Below are 15,579 nucleotides of genomic sequence, written 5' to 3' on the forward strand. Positions count from 1 at the left end.
CTGTGCTGGCCCTATGCCCAGCTTCCAACTGGAATCTACAAGGCCCAGAGACACTTTGACAATTTCTCCTTCTGGCTAGGAGGGCAGTTATGGTGCAGGCAGTTGTGAAGCCATCAATATACGCTTTAAGCACTTTTACATCACCCTTTCATTTCCCATCTCACCTTGAGAGTAAATCACTTCTAAATAGCAACAGTGTCCCCATGGCTCAGAGCTCTGAACATAGCTCTGAACATAGCCCCCACAACCCCTTTGAGTACAGCTCATTTACCTTCCTGGAAGAGTTAGGGCTCCAGAACTGGGAGTCGTGGTGACAGACAGTCTGATATTCCCAGTTCAGATAGAATAGAGATCTCTGGTCCAAACATCATATGATAAGTAAGGACACTCACAGATGAAGACATTGCTCAGTTCCAGCCTTCAGCCTCCTTCTCCTAGCTTATCCTCTAAGAAACATTCCAGAAATGCCTGCCCCCATTCAGACACTGTCTCCTTCTTTCCACTCTTGCTCAGAGTGTCCCACACCCACTGCTGCTTTTTACCTGTAGTCATCTTTGAGCTTCCCAAAAGTGCTTTGTGCCTTCCCCATGGTTGAAATATCTCCTTCAAATTACTACTGATCTCTCCAAATCCAGCAGGGTCTCACTTACTTGGCCCTACTTTTGCCTTGTCCATTTTGACTACCCTCTACTTCAGAAGAACTGTCACTCTCTGGGCGTCCTGACATCTTCTCACTCTCCTGGCTCCTTTCAGTTCACACCAACTGAGCCGTCTGCCTCCATCCATCCATCCATCCATCTCCAGGCTGTGAGCTTTCTGGAACTTTCTTTCTTTCTTTTTTTTTTTTTTTTTTTTTTTTTTTGACAGGCAGAGTGGACAGTGAGAGAGAGAGACAGAGAGAAAGGTCTTCCTTTTGCCATTGTTTCACCCTCCAATGGCTGCTGCGGCTGGCGCGCTGCAGCCGAGCATCACGCTGATCAGAAGCCAGGAGCCAGGTGCTTCTCCTGGTCTCCCATGGGGTGCAGGGCCCAAGCACTTGGGCCATCCTCCACTGCACTCCCTGGCCACAGCAGAGAGCTGGCCTGGAAGAGGGGCAACCGGGACAGAATCCGGCGCCCCAGCCGGGACTAGAACCCAGTGTGCTGGCGCCACAAGGGGGAGGATTAGCCTAGTGAGCCGTGGCGCTGGCACTTGAACTTTCTTATCAGGACCTCTGCTATTTCCATAGTCCTCTTCCTGGGAGATGCTATACCTTCTCCCCTGTTTCATATTCCTCTTACTCCCAGTCTTCCATTCTCTTCTCTCCCCCTCTCCCCAACTCCTACAATCCCCTGATGGAACCATACATGCTTGTCCTACATTAGCCTCAAACACAACTGTCGGAATCCAAACTCAAATTTCCGTCAAAACCTGCTCATCTGCTGTGTGTGCTGCCTTCATTGTTGGCCTCACCTTCCTCTCTACCCAAGTCAGAGAGCTCAGACACTCTTGACTTCTATTTTATTCTCCTGCTGGATTGCCCTAGCCCCTGGCCAATACTGCTCAACCTCTTGCCTGGGCTTTGACCATCATTTCATAGACAGCCTTCCTGCTTGCTTCTCTTCCTTACTGCCTTTCAAAGCACCAAGAACATGACCTTATAGATCAAAACCCCTCACTTTCCCGAAGCAAACTACTTGGCATGGAATTACTCACTCCTCTACACTGTGATGACAATATCCATTGGGATTACACATTCCCTACTGGCTACAACTGTGACTGATTGGCCACACCAGTAAACCCAACTCACAGTGGGTGCTCAATACACACATGAAGAAATTAATGAACTTCAGGTTGTCATATCCAGCCTTGCTCTCTGTAATGGAAGTTGACCCTCTCTGGTTATTTTGAGATTAAGAGCTCTTTCAAAGGAGTTAGATAAAATATACCTGAATATCCCAAAATTGTTAGGAGTGATGAATGCCCTGTCTTAACTTCTGATACTATTGAGTTATTTCTCATTACTTATCCATATCAAGTGAAAAAGTCTCCTAGTTATAGGTGATGGGTAGCCAAAAAAACTTTATAATTATTAAAAAAAAAAGGCTCACTAGGCTAATCCTCCACCTATGGCGCCGGCACCCCGGGTTCTAATCCCAGTTGGGGCACAAGATTCTGTCCCGGTTGCTCCTCTTCCAGTCCAGCTCTCTGCTGTGGTCCGGGAAGGCAGTGGAGGATGGCTCAGGTGCTTGGGCCCTGCTCCCGCATAGGAGACCAGGAGGAAGCACCGGCTCCTGGCTTCAGATCGGCACAGCATGCCGGCCGTGGCGGCCATTTGGGGGGTGAATCAACAGAAAAGGAAGACCTTTCTCTTTGTCTCTCTCTGTCTAACTCTGCCTGTCAAAAAAAAAAAAAAACAACTTTGATTTGCCTTGAGTGGGGGTCTCACAAGTAAAACAAGAAAGGACTCTAAAGTAGGTGCTATGGCATAGGTTAAGCCTCCTTTTGCAGTGTTGGTATCCCATATAATTCAAGTACTAGCTGCTCCATTCTGATCCAGCTAATTTCTAATGCTCCTGGGAAAGCAGCAGAAGATGGTACAAGTACTTGAGCCCTGGTATGCATGTGGGAGACCCAGAAGAAGCTCCTGGCTCTTGGCTTCAGCCTGGCTCAACTCCAGTTGTTATGGCCATTTGGAAAGTGAACAAGCAGATAAAAGATCTCTCCCTATCTTTCCCTTTCTCTCTCTCTCTCTCTCTCTCTCTCTCTCTCTTTCAAATAAATAAATCTTATAAATAAAAAAGAAATCTCTCCATTCAATAGAGTAGTCCATACAAATTATTGATTCTACAGATATTGGAGTAGCTGAGACATTTCAGTGAATAATGGTGAGGCAGCACAGGAAGCAGGAAGCTGCTGCCTCTTCCAGGCTAGGAGGACAAGAGAGGACCAGGGGCTATTCTTCCAGCAGAAGCTGTGGAGATTTGCTATGACGCTAATGAACTTCAATGCTCCTTCCCTGCATGGGTCTCTTCTAAGTCCCTGACTCTACATTTGTGCTCATCATTTAATATTCTTCGTCCTTAAAATGTCCCCCAAATTACATAAGCAAGCCTGACAAAATCTGGATCCACAATGAACCATGGAGGAAATATTACCACTGTTGGAGATGTTGTCCAGGACCAACAGAGATGGGGAGAAGTCCCTTGATGCTTCCCTTCTGCCTACCCTGCAATTTCCTGCCAGTCTTCTCATTAGGCAAACTCAGACAGAATCCAAATGGCATGGGAGCCTGGGAAATACACACTACTGGGCCAACCTTCCTGTTACAGAAAGTAGAGTAGAAGCAACAAGTATGTCTGAGAGCAAGCAAGGCAAGTACAGCCATCCCAGCCTCACTGGAGCTCCCCATTTGGTCCCAGCATAACGGCTGAATGGAAGTATACAGAGAAATGTAAGGGTGTTACCAGGGAAAGGCTAACTGCTTCTCTTCTCCCAAGATGCCCTCTTGGGCAGCATTATTCTAGTGACATCTAGCATACCTACATCTGCCTCCCGGCCCTACAGACTTTGAAACTCAATCTTCTCATTTCTCCAGAGGCAGTCAGATTTGAGGAGACCAATTCAAACTAGCCACGCTTGTAGAAGCTCAAAGCATAAGCACAAAAATCAATATGCTAATTTATAAAAAGGAACATCAGGGGATCTCAAAATATTCATAGAAAATGGAATTAAAGTATAATTTTATCTCAATGAAAAAAATTGAAACCCATGCATTTTTTCACAATATGCATGTCCATGAACATTTTTATATGCAAAGCATAATTAATTTGCTAATTAATTAAATTTCATAAATACAACTTTAGGAACACAGTAATTCTTCCCACCATACCTGCCCTCCCACCCACACTCCTACCCCACTACCTCTTCCCTTTCCTGTTCCCAGTCTTGTTTTTTACTAAGATCTACTTCCATTTAACTTTACACACAGAAGATTAACTCTATTCTAGGTAAAGAGTTTAACATTTTGTATGAGGAAGAAAAAGAGAGAAAGAAAACAAAACATTAAAAAAAAAATACACTGTTCTGCAATAATCCAGATAAGGGCAGTTCAAAGTCATTGCATCTCAAACACACTTTGGCTTAATCTCTCCATGAACTTTTTGAAGAACCCTCATATGCATTGATTTTAGAATTTCTTGCACCAAAATAAACTTACCCTTTAATTAATTTTTTTCATGAACTTTTGAATCCCTTCATATTCCTAAGACATCATGGTGACATGCTTGTGTTAACAAAACCAGTTCAACTCTCTTACTCTCTACAGCACATAATTATTGAATGTTAACTGCCTAGCAGGTATTCTCAAGCAATTCAGATGAGTAAAACCCAACCCTTGCCCCCTAGGGGCCAATAATGAAATTATAGTAACTTTATGGAAAAAAATTAGAATCCTTATTGAGCATGGCCCCACAGACAGGCAACTTAATGTGATTTGAATGTTTAATAGTATCAGGCACAGACAGATTCAGGTGTCTACCAGTGACACAGACCTAGCAGGAAGATTACAAACAGCTATTTGTCAGGGCACAGCTGTCCCTGCACAGAGCTCAAGTGTGTCTCCCTGACTCAGTTTTATGGTGTCCCACACTGACTGCCACTTTTTCTATCAGATGGGCACATGTAGGCTATGCCGCCCATTTGGTTATCACCAAGCCCAACAGGCCTGGGAGCCATATTCACATCAGGCAGGGCTGCTGAACCATTATTGGCTTTTGTGAATTTCATGAAAGCTTCCAACTCTCTCCAAAATCCTTTTGCACTGACCTTCAGACAATTTTTTACATCATTGCCTCCAGTTGTTTCTCTGTCCAAAACATCGTTTCTCAAGTTCAACACTACAGTCACTTTGGGTTGGCTAATTCTTTGTTGTGAAGGTCTGTCCCCTGGCCCTCAGAATGTTTAGCAGCATCCCTGGCCTCAACAACTCAGATCCCAGCAGCCCACCTCACTACCAGCACTAATTGTGGCAATCTAAAATGTCTCTAGATATTACTAATGGTCCCCTAGGGTTGGCAAAACGTCCCCAGTTAATAGTATCTGCTCCAAAGAGACATTGGCTACTTCTAGTCTTTTTTTTTTTTTTTTTTTTTTTTTTTACAGGCAGAGTGGACAGTGAGAGAGAGAGACAAAGAGAAAGGTCTTCCTTTGCCATTGGTTCACCTTCCAATGGCCGCCATGGCCTGCGCGCTGCAGCCGGCGCACCACGCCTATCTGAAGGCAGGAGCCAGGTACTTATCCTGGTCTCCCATGGGGTGCAGGGCCCAAGCACTTGGGCCATCCTCCACTGCACTCCCTGGCCACAGCAGAGAGCTGGCCTGGAAGAGGGGCAACTGGGACAGAATCGGGCGCCCCGGCTGGGACTAGAACCTGGTGTGCTGGCGCCGCAAGGCAGAAGATTAGCCTAGTGAGCCGCAGCGCCAGCCCTACTTCTAGTCTTACTACACAGAATGCCCAGCGTTACAAGTCACCAGGTAGCCTGCCCCTAGCCTGCCCTGGTTTGGCTATCAGCCTCTTCAGTAGATGCGTTAGCTTCAAAAGAATAATGATGAAAAGTTTCTGTGTTCTGAGTTCACCCAAGTATAAAATGAATGGCTGCATATGGATCGGAGTTGAAAGGGAACTTGAAAATATGTGTTCAGGTGATTGAACAGAGTTGAGGGATTTTAAGGTTTTTTTGGTTTTGTTTTTGCTTGCTGTTGCTGTTATCTTTTGTGTTGTCTGTTTATTTATTTGCATCACTGAAGAGGAAAAAAACTATCACCACTAGAGTGCATCTGTTCAAAAAACATAAGGCGATGGCACCCATCAGTGGCTACCTGCGAGACTACCTGAAGCTGCCTATATCACAAACCATCAGAGCAGTCCCTCACTTTGCATCACTTTGGGTCACTCCCAAAGGCTTAGAGACTTTCAACCCATGCCGAAGAGGCAATGAGGTGTCAATCCACCCCATCGCCCCCAAACGCATCCTGAGCATTTGCACTGGGCTGTGCACTGTGCTTTAGGTGTATGAAGTCAGTTAAACATCACAAGCAGCTAAAAAAGCAGGTATAATTGTCTCCCACTTTAAGGGGAAAGCATGGAGCACCTGAGAGGTTTAGTAAGTAGCTCATTGTCACACAGTCAGGAAAGGATAGTTGTATGTAAAACTCAGCCCCTCTGACACCAAGACCAGTGTTCTTTTCCTGTCCCTCTCGTGTGTCTGGTTCCACTGCAAATTTTTACTAGGATTATTCAAGACAAGAAGAAATAGTCTCTGTGACATGTCTGAAAATCTAGGAAAACTGATCAACTCTTCCACTTCCATGGGGGAACACATCAAAACAGATATTTTACATCAAACCAACGTTACTCTGGATCAACAGATTTTTTTTTTAGAATACATGAGCCCATTTAGAGCAGCATTTGGCTGTCATCTTTGAATTCTCAGAGTTTTCCTATAATACAGGCAGCTACATGCTGGGTTGAGGGTAAGGCAGAAGCCCAAGAATTCTACTTGGAGGGCTTTCCCCACCAACTCCTCATCAGCAACTACAGGTCGCTGGCTCTGAGCAGGAAAACATTCATTAGCCTTTAGTTATCCAAGGAAACCAGAAGCCTCCTCCTTCTGCCCACACAACTCCAGGGGAAGTCTGGGACAGGGCTGGAGAGACCAGATTGATGGGGCTAGTCCAAAACACAAATAATGTATTTCCTCCAAAATATAAAAACAACACTTGAAGCCAGGGTGTAATAACAGGTTTTCCCAATACAGTTGTGTTCAGAGAGAGTTACAATGGTCCCCTGATTATACTTCTAAGAATATAAAGTCTAGGTTTCTTCCTTCCTTTCTTCTCTTCCCTTTCTTCCTTCTTTCCTACTCCAAGAATCACATCCTGACCTCCTCCTTTGCAACTCCTGTGCTGGGACCTGGAGACACTGAGAGGAACAGAACTCAGATCCTGCCCCTCAGTTAAGTCTAGAGAAGGACACTGGATAACAAACAATCGCAAGAGAACGTGAAAGGCACATGAAGTGAGTTGCACCATTTCCCCTTCAAAGCTATGGTAATCCAAGTAATATGCAGAAATCACTCACTTGCTTGAAATTTTGGGAATCGGAGTCAAAAGAGGCATCGTGGAAGGAATGACATTGGTGCATCACACCGCTATTCTGGGTCTCAGAACTCATTAGGAAAGCATGCCTTTGATGGGATCCTTGAATTCTCACGGCATGAAATCCTGAAAAAAAGAAACAAGAACAAAGCTATTTCTTTCTCCCTTAGAGATAGAGACAGGAGGCATGAAGATCATGGTTCATCAATGTTGCTTTTCTTATTCTTCATTAAATTCATGAAAATTTGAATCTTATCGTGACTTATTTTTCAAATAATACTTCTGCATACCTTATCTAATTTTGCCTCCCAACAGCCCTCTGAGGTAGACATCAGGATCCCCGCTGCACAGGGAGAAGGTGGAAGCTCAAAGAGGTCAGTGGCTATCTCACAGGCTCACAGCTAGCAGAGAATGGGTCAAGTCCACCTCTGTCTGCCTGTGTCCTCCTCTGCAAAAGACAGTGCCTCTGTGCATGCCATGTGTCCTGGGAAAACCAACAATGTTATTCAACTGCAGACACCCCTGCATCACACATGGAGTGGAAGGTGTGTGCAGGAGACTCCCAGGTGCTGGAAAGAGAGTAAAGTGAGTTTTAATGGAAAAGATTGTTCTACTTATAGCGGCTCCCCCCAAAAAAGTGATTCACTATTCAGGCCTGACATGTTTTAAGAGACAGACATGCCTGTAAATTTGGCCAGACTCGTGGGTGCCAGATGGTAATTGACAAAGACCCTAAGGCTTGGCGATCAAGCCAGGACTTCCTCATGTTCCTCACTGGCTCTCCAGGGGCCAAGCACAGTGCATAATTAAGTTGGATGGCTGCAGGAGGGAAGAGATGGGTCGTGTTCCCTATGGAAAGGCTTTCTTCTTGGCAAGACATGGAATGACACACTTCAGGCAGCAGGAAGATCATTTCCATAAAGTCGGCGGGGAGGGAGGGAAATGGTGAAGTTACTGAAAGACAAACAAAGCCCAAATACCATAAACAGAGTATGGAGTTCCCAACCAGAGGCACAATTATCTCTTACCTCAAACTTGGACCGGACTCAAGGGAGCATTACAAGAGATTTTCTCATGCACATGAGTAATTGCCCCACTCATTAAAATGTTATAGATGAGCCTGACTTGGAAACTAGCAAAGTGCAAATTCCAATGCAGGACCCAGAAAAGGCTTAAAGGGCCCCCAAGAAGTCCTAGCAGAGAGCTTCAAGGCAGCACAGCAATCTCATAGAAGGCAAATAATGACCCTAGTGAGAAGAAAGATCCAATGAGAAAGAGGTATCACCCAATATGAACCTCAGATTGCACATCATACAAACAGAGATTATGTAAGTCTAAAAATCGTGTGGAAAAACGCTTTTTTCAATCCCACCATTCAACCACTGAGGATTCTTCCTTTTTGAATCAAAGTCGGTACCTGTTAAGAAAAAAACTGATGGTACTGATAGCAATACAACTTAATAAATGTGTGATTCATGTGGAATGCAATGGCCTGACAAAGAACCACACGATATCCTTAATCCACAAGCTTCGGGGTGCCATCTTTCCATCACAGGTGCTTTCATAACATCCTGAGGATGCTGAGCTACCCATGAAGAGATCAGATAGGATTTTTAGGTCTTAGAGAGACTAGTCCAGCACTTCAGTGGATCATTCCTGAGCTGACTGTGGAATTCAAGATAATCAGATCTGGCACTATAATTCTGCATATCATCCTGAAAGTGTTGTGACTGACTGATAACAGTAATGTTCACTAAGATAAAGAATTCAGGAGAAAGGAACGTGGATAGAGGGGGAAAACAGATAATTGTATAGAAGACCTGCTGAGCTTAAAACCTATGGGACGTTTCCAAGTGGTGTATATCCCAAAGACAATTGATTACCAACGTTCCAAATAGCAGAAATAAAAAGAAAACATTCAAGAATTAGAGATGATTCTTACTTCTCTTTGCTTTCGTATGTGAAATGTGTCACTTGATTCGTGCTTCTTTATTGTGGTTAATGCCATTTGTCATCAGATGTGGTAAGTGTACACTCCTCTTTACTACAATAGAAAGGTTTTGAGTTGGGACAAGCATTCTCTCTGGAAAAGATTAGGCATCCAACACACTCAGACTTGTCTTATTCTCAAAGGGCTGAGCAGGCAAATATTATAGAGAGAGAGAGCTTATTCCATGAGATTTGGTGAGAGAAAGAGTATCCTTCCAATAACTTTACAAGAAGGACCAATGATCTTGATTGATTATTATGACCCATTTGAAAGTATACTGAGTACACTATGACAACCCTTGAAATATAACAACATCCTTACAGGTGATACATCATTTCAGGTCATTGTTAGTTCTATTTTGTTCTTTACAGTTTTTTTTCTGATTACAAATTAATGTATGCCCATTGTAGTATGTCTGGGAAGTATAAACAGATTAATGAGAAAAAAATTAACTTCAACTATTCCAGATATATTCATTGTTTAATAATTGGCTATATCCGCCAGCACCATGGCTCACTTGGCTAATCCTCCGCCTGCAGCGCCGGCACCCCAGGTTCTAGTCCTGGTTGGGGAGCCAGATTCTGTCCCGGTTGCTCCTCTTCCAGTCCAGCTCTCTGCTGTGGCCCGGGAAGGCAGCGGAGGATGGCCCAAGTACTTGGGCCCTGCACCAGCATGGGAGACCAGGAGGAAGCACCTGGCTCCTGGCTTCGGATGGGTGCAGCACACTGGCCGTAGTGGCCATTTGGGGGGGGTGAACCAATGGAAAAGGAAGACCTTTCTCTCTGTCTCTCTCTCTCTAACTCTGCCTGTCAAAAAATAATAATTGGCTACATTGTATTTCTCCTTATTTCTACTTACTGTAGATTATTTTTGGGGTATCATACCATTCTATATATACCACTTTGTACTTTTTCTAGTTAGCATTATATATTGAACATTATTCCATGACATTAAATGCTTTAATAATATTATTTTTATTGAGTGATTGAAATCTTATGATGTTAATATACCATAATCAACCAATCCTCCATCAGTAGATATTTAATTGTTTCCATTTTTGTTATTATATGAAAAAAATCTTAGACTTAAATCTGGCTGGGCCCATAAATTGGTTAGACACAGACAGATATGCACATGAAGGAGTTTTTTGACATATTTCAGGGGCCAGTGCTATGGCATAGCAAGTAAGGCCACCACCTATAGTGTTGGCATCCTATATAGATACTTGCTTGAGTCCCAGCTGCTCCACTTTTGATCCATCTCCCTGCTAATGTGCCTGGGAAAGCAGTAGAACTTGGCCGAAGTTCTTGGGCCCCTGCACCCAAGTGGGAGACCTGAAGAAGTTCCTGGCTCCTAGTTTTGGATCTGCTCAGCTCTGGCCATTGTGGCCATTTGGGGAGTGAACCAACAGCTAGAAGATCTCTCTCTCTCTCTCTCTCTCTCTCTCTCTCTAACTCTGCCTTTTAAATAAATAAATATATCTTTTTTAAAAAAGAAAAACATATTTCAAAGGTTTGGGGCTATAAAGAAAACTAGCAGGGATGTTGAGGAAAAAGGGGTTAGAGCCAGAAACAGTGAGGAAGTCACCAGCAGCCAGACATGATGCAGCCCAGGGAAGGGTGGTTGTCAGAAGCCAGAAGAAGAGGTTACCTGACAGAGACATGCTTTGGATGAAAAAGGTAACCACTCCCAAACCATGGCCCAGCAGAGAGGGAGCCAGAGAAAGACACATCCTAAAGTCTTTTCCCATGGCTCTCTGACTGCCATGGCTTCCCATTGGCCATACCCACCAGAAGACAGAGGGCATGGGGCTGGGTTGATGTGGGCCATTGTGTTCAATCTCTCTGTGTACAGAGGAGATGGAGACCATGCAAAAACTATACATACAAGGCCGGCACCGCAGCTCACTTGGCTAATCCTCTGCCTTGTGGCGCCGGCACACTGGGTTCTAGTCCCGGTCAGGGCGCCAGATTCTGTCCTGGTTGCCCCTCTTCCAGGCCAGCTCTCTGCTGTGGCCAGGGAGTGCAGTGGAGGATGGCCCAAGTACTTGGGCCCTGCACCCCATGGGAGACCAGGATAAACACCTGGCTCCTGCCTTCGGATAGGCGCGATGTGCCGGCCGCAGCGCGCCAGCCACAGCGGCCATTGGAGGGTGAACCAATGGCAAAGGAAGACCTTTCTCTCTGTCTCTCTCTCTCACTGTCCACCCTTCCTGTCCAAAAAAAAAAAAAAAAAAAAAAAACAAAAACCTATACATAGAGATGAATGGAGAATATCCAGTCAACATCTTTGCCCATACCCTTTCTAAGTTACAGACGAAAATGAACATTGTGAAGATTTAGACTACCTATTATGTGGCTAGTGTCTCTGAAGTCTCCCCATATTAACTCCAGATGAGTGCAAAGCAGTACAGCTTGCATAGGTATATTTGTGACAAATCTAGGATTGGGTCATCCTCTCCTCCAAAACTTAATCTGCAGCAACCACTGAAAAGTCTTCCAGTTCCCGGTCCCTGAGCCAGTGTTGAACAGGGTAGCCAGTCTATTAGCATACTCAGGAAGTTCAGGCATTAGGCTTGCTGTGCAGGCCAATTATACATTGTACCTACAAGGTGATCTCTATCACAATTATTACACAATTATTAAACCTATATGATTGAGCTTCCTCCCTGGTTCCCAATTTGGGGCCTTTACTCACTCTTATAGAGAGGAATCTTGCTCTTTTTTTTTATTATTTGACAGGTAGAGTTACACACAGTGAGTGAGAGGGAGGGAGGGAAGGAGGGAGGGAGGGAGAAAGGTCTTCCTTCTGTTGGTTTACTCCCCAAATGGCCGCCATGGCTGGTGCTGCACCAATCCGAAGCCAGGAGCCAGGTGCTTCCTCCTGGTCTCCCACGTGGGTGCAGGGGCCCAAGCACTTGGGCCATCCTCCACTGCCCTCCCGGGTCACAGCAGAGAGTTGGACTGGAAGAGGAGCAACCAGGAGTAGAACCCAGTGCCGATGTGGGATGCCAGCACCACAGGTGGAGGATTAACCTAGTGAGCCACAGCACCGACCCCAAGGAATCTTGCTCTTAAAACAAGCAAGTGGTCTGAGGCCTTGACACTTTGCCTAGTTTTGACCTGCATCATCTTCCAGGAAGCTAGTCCCTACTTCCTTACCAACCACTTGGCCAGTACCCTGTCCTGGAGCCAACAGACCATCTGTAACTACAGCTGTGTTTCTTCCTAAGTAAAATCACTACTTGCTAAAATACATGCTGCCATGCTGTGCCTCCAAATTAAATATCTGTGGCTGTCAAGTCTACTAACCCAGATAGAGGCAAGTTTCAAATAGTTTTAGGCACTGTGTTTCAAATCAGCCTACAGTCCGATTACGATTCTAAACGTAGCTCAACACAGACTGAACAGTCTTCCCACTGAGGTTCCATTACATCTTATAGTTGATTGTGCAACAACTGGTTAAGCCCTAGGGTTTACTAACTGTGAGAAAAGACAATAAAAATCTAGGTAGCTTGGCTGTTGTCTTTTAGTAATGACATCACCTTCTTTCTATAGCCGCTGACCCTTAGGTCCAACATATAGGTTTGGATGTCCTGCTGAGGACTAGACAAGTAATTCAGAAAAATCAACTTCTCTAACGTAAAGAAATGCCACATTTTTCTCATATGGTCTATAGCAATGAACTCTTTAGCTGGGTCCTTGGCCATGAAATATGCCTCCTGTGTTATTGTAAGAAGATTTGTCTTGTTGGGATCTACATCCTTAGTGCCTTTGAAGTTAGTAACATCAGAAGTTAATTCCAAGCAGGTCTTCTAGGTCTTTTGCATGCTTTGGTGCTTTATAAATTGCATTCAAGGTTAATTTAAGCTCTTGCTACACAATAGACATTATCCTGAGTGCCTCCATTTCTTTGTCTCTTTCTTTCCAACAGTATAAGCTGAAGCCCTGTCTTTGTTTTGTCAGGTGGGTCCCATTAAAATCTTGTATTAAACTTTGCTTCTTTTGAAGTCCCAGACCTCATCCATCTGTTTTTTTTTTTTTTTTATGAATTTAGAAATTTTTTTAAGTTAATGGAAATGTTTGGGTAATGGAGAGTCTGGTTAATCGATCTTTAAGTTAACTGAGGGTTATTGTAAACTAATACTTTTAGATATTTGCATTTCATCTCATTTCAAATGTCCATCTGCCTGTTTGTCACACACTTAGGATTAGATACCCAGATATTAGGCTCTAGACAGCACAAAGGGCCAGAACTGGCTGAGGAAAGTAAATTTTGCAAGAGATGCAGACAGGGAAGAACCCCAGGGAAAATATATGCCCAAATCCATAAAGCTAACCTGATAATCCTGGGTCATAGGTAAACATCAAATCCAAATATGTAAGAGTAGGATCAAAAGAAATAAAAATTTAAGGCTAAAGACCACTGGATCATAGAGAAAGTAGGCTGGAAATGAACAAAGAAGATTCCAGAATATTGCTCTCAACACTAATGAATGTTTGACCATCTGTCAAACCAAGACATTTCTCAAAACTTGTGTAAAAAAAAATCTCATGACTTTACTGGATGAACTAAAAAATATTCCTGTTCCCACAATTTTTAAGCAATGCCATTTACCATGAAATATTCTTTATTCTAAAAAAGCATCAATATCATCATTGATGTTTAAATAGAAATGCTAAACTATCCATAAAAGTAGCACCATTAAAGCTTTGTATGTCACATGCAAGTACTCCTGGACTAGAAGGCAACTTTGGGACTAACTCTCATATTTTCTTAAATCTGGAATCTTCAAGTCTCGACTCTTAAAAAAAATAATGACTGCTAACATAGGCTTTCTTCACATGCTTGAATGTCATATTTCACTGCCTCCCAGTGAGGCAGGTAAACCAGAACAATATAGCCATACTGCACTTGAGAGTTCGGTGGCATGGATTGTGATGCCCAACTCATAAAAATGATTTACTAAACACAATGAGGCCTCCTCTTCAATACCAAACACACACAAAACTGTATCCTACCTCAGATTAGGATGAAGTGATACAAAAGCAATGATCCCAAGATCATGGTGTCTAAGGGAAGCTTAAAGTATTATGAAAGAATTGGAAATATTATGGAAAGTGTGACACAAATGAAATCCATATTCAGGTCCAGCTCCGGCAAGAGCAATTTCTAACTAAGGGAATTTAAAAACTTCCCTGTGATCAGAATACATAGAGCATCTAGCCACCAAAAGGGGAAAAAAAATAACTGCAAACAAGAAGGCACAGAATTTATCCTGAGGACATTCAAGGCTAACATTTTATCTAAATGACTAAGAATCCAAATGATCCAGGCCAGAACAGGTTAAACTGAGCAACATGAGACACACAAAACAAAACAAATCCAGATGAAGACTGTGGGGAGCAGGGTCCATCTCCCGCAACATGGCGGGGCACCCGGGAGACAAATAAGTACTGAGACTGCGGACTGAAACTAACTCTATGCGTCTGATCTCCCACTATATGGTGCTGAGAGGGAGTAAGCAAATCTTACACAGCTGCTTCGTCAATTAGCTGATTCCTGATCCAACCCCTGTTTGGAAGAAAGCAGTGTGCTCAGCACGTGGGCAGCAGAGCACGGATTGGTGGGAGAGGACTATAAAAGGGGAAGAGAGACAACATGCGGGCCCCCCCTGAGAGAGTCGGTCGGAGAGCTCGTTGGTGCCACTCCTCCGTGAAGGTGGGGGAGCGGCAGCAAATCCGGGAAGGACCGAGGAAAGAAAACAGCATCCGGTCCGGTGTCATTCCTCTGCGAGTGGGGGAGCAACAAATGGTGCCGTGACTCAGATACGGACTGCTGGGAGAAAGCCCGGAAGGAGAAGGGAGAAAAATAAAAGCCGCGGGAAAGCTAGGCTGTGGCGGAGACGAAAGTTAAACTGTAGCGGAGATGAAAACTAGGCCGTGATTCGGAAAAGCCGCGGGAGAGAGAAAGACGAAAAGCCACGGGGAAGCCAGGCCGTAGCGGAGATGAGAGCTAAACTGTAGCGGAGACGAAAGCTAGGCCGTGATTCGGCAGAGCCGCGGGGGGAGAGAGAGTCAGGGACAAAAAGCCGCAAGCTGCGGGGGAAAAAGCTGCGGGGGGAGAGGAAAGCTGAATAGAGAGAAATAAAATAGAGAGAAATAAGAAAGCCTCCCCACAACATGGTGATGAGAGGACTCGGATTCGGACTGCCTAGGGTGATAAGCACCTGGGGGCAACTCTAGCAGAGCAGAGTGTGCGCTGTGGGGCACCGAAGACAAGCACGTATCAACGCCACAAAGAATAAAAAGAAGGGGGATCTGTGGGGAGCAGGGTCCGTCTCCTGCAACATGGCAGAGCGCCCAGGAGACAAATAAGTACTGAGACTGTGGACTGAAACTAACTCTATGTGTCTGATCTCCCGCCATGTGGCGCTGAGAGGGAGTAAACAAA

The 15,579-nt window shown here is 44.4% G+C and overlaps 1 long non-coding RNA gene across 1 annotated transcript in view; it reads right to left on the reverse strand.

Moving 5' to 3' along the window:
- Positions 1-7,123: 7,123 nt before the first annotated feature.
- The window catches only part of LOC127490509 (uncharacterized), a 163,928-nt gene continuing 155,472 nt past the window's right edge, over positions 7,124-15,579 (reverse strand). The window contains exon 3 of the long non-coding RNA XR_016213830.1: positions 7,124-7,262. This is a non-coding gene — a long non-coding RNA (uncharacterized LOC127490509). The remainder of the gene's footprint in view (positions 7,263-15,579) is intronic.

This window comes from Oryctolagus cuniculus, chromosome 1 (genome assembly GCF_051225735.1).
Source record: "Oryctolagus cuniculus isolate XC-2025 breed Fujian yellow rabbit chromosome 1, ASM5122573v1, whole genome shotgun sequence".
Lineage (NCBI taxonomy): Eukaryota > Metazoa > Chordata > Mammalia > Lagomorpha > Leporidae > Oryctolagus > Oryctolagus cuniculus.